The following is a 4,880-nucleotide window of genomic DNA, read 5'->3' as shown; positions in this document are numbered from 1 at the left end:
GGTGGTCACTAGTTGACGGAAAGATTATAATCTTTTCACCTTAGAAAAATTATACTTTGTTTATTTGAAAACAATGTAAATTTATTACATAAATAGATTTTTCACTAAACATTTTTTAAAAAATACAAAAAATATATCGGTAATTTGCAAATAAATAAAAACAAATGTTACCAGCTATAACTTTTTTTAGCGCATGATACTATTATACATTTACTATATCAGGTTTATAAAAATATTTGTTAAATTTAAAATGTTTAATAATATATTTATGTTATTATTAGGTTTAAAAAAATATTTATTAAATTAGTTTGAATGAAAAGTATATTAATATATAATGAAAAATCTAAACAAAATAAGAGTTTCATACGCATTTGCCCTAGATTGAAATCTACGCACTACCACCACCCTACAGTTCGGAACTTCCTCTTGTCGGCCCACCGACGTAATGGCGTTGCTCCAAATCTCTAAGCTGATGCACCTCCTTATGTCAGTATGGGAGTTTGGACCTAATCGCATCGCATTGCCATTTGGAAGTAACCTAATCGCATCGCATATCCGTTTCGACCTAATTTCATCACATCACATCGTCGTTTGGACCTAATCGGATATGCAGACATTGATACGTAGACCATAGTCATATCTCCATTCGTCTCTCCTTCTCCGTTTATCTCATCTACTGTTTTTGGTCATTGCGTTTCTGGTATCCCTCTCTCTCTCTCTCTCTCTATATATATATATATATATATATATATATATATATATATATATATATATCCTAATTTTGTGTATTTCTGTGATTCCGATTTTGTTAGGTTTATTTCTGATTTTTTTTCTTTCTAATTGGCTGTGAATCTCTATGATTTGTCTTTTGACAGTGAGTTTATTTGTTCTATGTTAGCTTCTTTTGTAATTTATTCTTCAATCAGATATGGAAATCTAGTTTAAATGCTTCCCAGTTCATTATGATCTTAAGAATGCCACTAATTTTGACTTCACCTAGAGTATCCTAGATCAGCAAAGCAAATAAAGATTTACTCATTTTCTTTAGGATTTTGCAAACAAAATCAGTTAGACATGCTCTGATGGACAATCACTTTTGTTTAGCAACAGATGAGCAGACTATATGCATTTGCAATTATGTATCCAATTAAGAACATGAACTGTTTATATCACATAGAAAAGGTCAAACTGTTATGATTTAGGTAACAAAAATTCCTAATTTTGGTATAAATGAAAATCATATTCTCTTGCAAAATATCATTTTAATTGAATACATTACCTATGTATTTATTTCTAAACATTGTAAACTAAACTGTTTCTGGAAATCTCTTTTAGTGGTTGTTGTTGTCCTAACTCTATTTGTTATATTATTTCTGTGAAGTGATGCTTTTACAGATTATGCTATTAACATCTTATTATTCTGAAAACTCTTGTTTCCTCTCAGTTTAGACCAATATAACTTGAAATTATCTAGAGTGATGCCTTTTTTTCAACTTTAGATTAACTTATTCCTTAATTTAACAACCCCGCCTGAGTCTTATATACCACTTTCATTATACATTTATGTTATTTTCAGGATTTTTTCTTTTACCATAGCATATGGAAAAGTCTTGGATGAATATAGTTCATAGGATAAAGGACCCAAGATGATTTTCATTTATACCAAAACTGGGAATTAGAAGTCCTCCGAAGATTAATGGATGAATCACACCAGGAGCTTTTTGAAGGATATCAAATGAAGACCATGGTTTCAACCCATAAGCATTTTTCATACGTATATAGTTCATCGTTGCGCTCGATTATGTTTCTTTTGGAAGATATGGTTTTATTTCATATTGAAATGAAGACCAAGAGTTTAACCTGTAAGCATCTGCCATTTATATCATTTTTTATTTGAATCTATATTTCCTTTGATTTCACATGTTTGAATTTCTATTTTTTGCTTAGGAGATGCTGAAGTAAAGTAGATAAGGTAAACTATTGGAAGGTAAAAGTATTTTATATTTGATTGAATTTCATGACTTTGTTTATTCTAATTAATTGGAGAAAATTTACAGGAAAAACCAAAAAAAAAATTTTCCAGAAAACTCACAAGAAAGCAAAGGACATGCCAAGAGTGGGAAATTTGACCAAGTAGAATGTTATTGGCTAGAAACTCAACAAGAAAGCAAAGGACATGCCAAGAGATTTTTGAAGTTTAAGAAGGTAACAATTATGAAATTTCCTACAAATGTACTTATGGGGACATCATTAAAGTAGAGCAAAAACTATACATTCTATGTACTTATAATATAAAAAAGGAAAGATGCAATAAATAGCAACACACATTTGTTTATTTGTGTATTATAGCATCTAGCTTCCATTTAATTTTTTATAACAGCGTTGTACTTTCAACCTTTTAAAAAGCACATTGTTGAGCAAGACAAGTTATTCTGCCTACTGTCCCACCTACCGGTAACAAATGCATAGTTATAATGTTGTAATATTATAACAATAACAAGATATTAAATATATGAATTTATGAGTCTTCATTTTTAGGTTTGCAAAGGATATTAGATGTGTAGATAAAGATATGGGAGGTCAACATGAGGCATCTTCCCTTCGTGATGAAGTAAGTAAGTCGATCTTATCAAATTAAAAAGTTACTTGTACTATGAATTATTTCTAGGGTATTTTACTTGTTGGAAATTTGTACATGCGAGATCATCCAAATCAATATAGCTATAGCCTATATGATATAATGTGCTTTTAGGATGTAATTTTTTGGGGATTAGGTTTACTTGAACAAAGTACAATACAGATGAATGAATTGGTGCGAAAATAAAAACAAAGGGCATTATTTTCTTTTTTGGGTTTCTGTTAAATGCGATAGGTATATTCAAAACGTATAAAACATGGTGACTATGGTTAGCAGGGGTTTAGAAAGAGTTGGTTTGATGTTTTAAAGATTTGGTACGATAAAAATTCTAAAGGGTATTTTGGTCCTTTTTTGGAATTTAATGGATCTAAGACCTGGTGTAACTATAACTCTAGTCCTCTAATTGTGTTAATCTTGATTTTGGATTCAGTTTGATAGGGATTAGTTTCATTAGAAAAAAGGATAGTAGAGAAGGAAGGATATAGAAGATTTTTTTTTGGGTGAAAATGAGATGTTACAGTTAACCTGTATCCTTACAGTTTACAAATGCTTTGAGTTTGACAGAAAAAAAAGTTTATAAAAGATATTTTTTTGGTGAAAAAACATTGCACATACAATTTTTTTATAACCTGAACCAATAAACACCACATAGACCATTTTACCCCTGTTTAGAAATTGACCATCACCCCCTGTTTAGAAATTTACCATTACTTAACTTTCTATTTTCTTTCTTATTAAGGTGTTGTACTTTAAAAAAATAGTCAATTACTTTCTAAATTCAGTTTTTTCGTATTAGAAAACCGTATATGTTCAATAACAGTTTAGAATAATAATGTCTTTTATGTACTTGTTTGATATCCAGAGTAGCTACTTGATGAATCATAAAAGACACCGAGGAATGGATAATCCACTTAATTACGTAAGACTCTAAATTTACTTGGTGTTTTGTATGATTCCTTCCTTTTTGTTATTTTTCAATATTTATTAGAGGGTTGATTTCTTTTCATTCTATCATGAAATTGAATGAAAAATTGCAATATAACATAACCCAGTTTCAACTATGTAATTTTTAGTAATTTAAATCTTTGTAAAACAAAATTCATTCTTTTGGCTAAACTATAATTTTTTATTTTTTAAAACTAAAAAATATTGTTTTTATCATAACCTTATTTGGGTATCTGAGAGTGTGTAATGGGCACATGATTCTCCATTTATTATTTTGACTTCAATTCTCTATGATGATGTTTTTAGTTTGTGGTGGGATATCAAATACATGTTAATTATTTTATATATATTGCAGGCATGGTCAATATTGACTTGGGAGGATTGCTTATAGAGGCTGCAAAGAGATGAGATATGAGATAGTTATTGCATAAAAAAGAGTTGTCTTGAAGCAAATCATGTTGTTTGAATAACTGGAAGAGTTGATTTTTTTTTTGGTTTTCTTTTTGTGTACTCTGCTAGAAAGTTGTATTAAGGTTTTGTTGAGGATATGATGTAAGTCTGCTAGAAAGTTTTGTTAAGGTTTTGTTGAGGACATGATGTAAGTCTACATGAGAATCGAGACAGTGCCAATTGGAAAATAATTTCCCCTCACAATTAAATTGTTCATAGTATATCTATCATTAATTAAGTTCCATGTGGGTTAAATGCAAGAAATAACGACAAAAATTAGTGACGAGTTTTTTGGTAACTAATAGGATAAACCGGTGATGACTTTCTACGATCACTAATCGGATAAGATAAGATAGTGACGAGTTTTTATGGTCACTAATTAGGTAAAATAGTGACGACTTTCATTGATCAGTGACAACATTTAGTGATGAAACGGGTCGTAACAGATTTTTTTATGGTCACTAATTAGGTAAAATAGTGACGACTTTCATTGATCAGTGACCAGTATATTTTAGTCACTAATTAGTGACCATTTTATATTTTGGTCACTAATCAGTTTTTGTGACGGACCTATAGTGACGAAAAGTGAAGACCAAAAATTTGGTCACTAAATCATTTAGTGACAACTTCTTCAATTGTTAGTGACCAGTTCGCTTTCGTCACTAATTGGCATTTTTTTGTAGTGTAATTAGGATTATGTAGGATTTTTATTGGTTTTCCTTTCCTTTCACTTTTGTTTTTGTTTTTGATCTTTTCAGTTTAGGGTAAGGAATGCATGTGAGAGTATTCTGTCAAAGCTAACCAAGAGAAGAATCGAGTCTAGGCGGGAGAGAGAATGAAGTTTTGA

General features: G+C 30.0%; 1 long non-coding RNA gene across 1 annotated transcript; it reads left to right on the top strand.

Moving 5' to 3' along the window:
• The first annotated feature begins 401 nt into the window (after positions 1 to 401).
• On the top strand, positions 402 to 4,172 carry LOC145058598 (uncharacterized). The gene is made up of 6 exons (XR_013686437.1): positions 402 to 700; positions 1,577 to 1,862; positions 1,948 to 2,205; positions 2,539 to 2,611; positions 3,501 to 3,557; positions 3,939 to 4,172. It is a non-coding gene; the product is annotated as an uncharacterized LOC145058598 (long non-coding RNA).
• Positions 4,173 to 4,880: the final 708 nt, after the last annotated feature.

This window comes from Lactuca serriola, chromosome 6, assembly GCF_051521515.1.
Source record: "Lactuca serriola cultivar US96UC23 chromosome 6, Lser_US96UC23_V15, whole genome shotgun sequence".
NCBI classification, from domain to species: Eukaryota; Viridiplantae; Streptophyta; class Magnoliopsida; order Asterales; family Asteraceae; genus Lactuca; species Lactuca serriola.
This window is presented reverse-complemented; position numbering and strand designations above follow the sequence as displayed.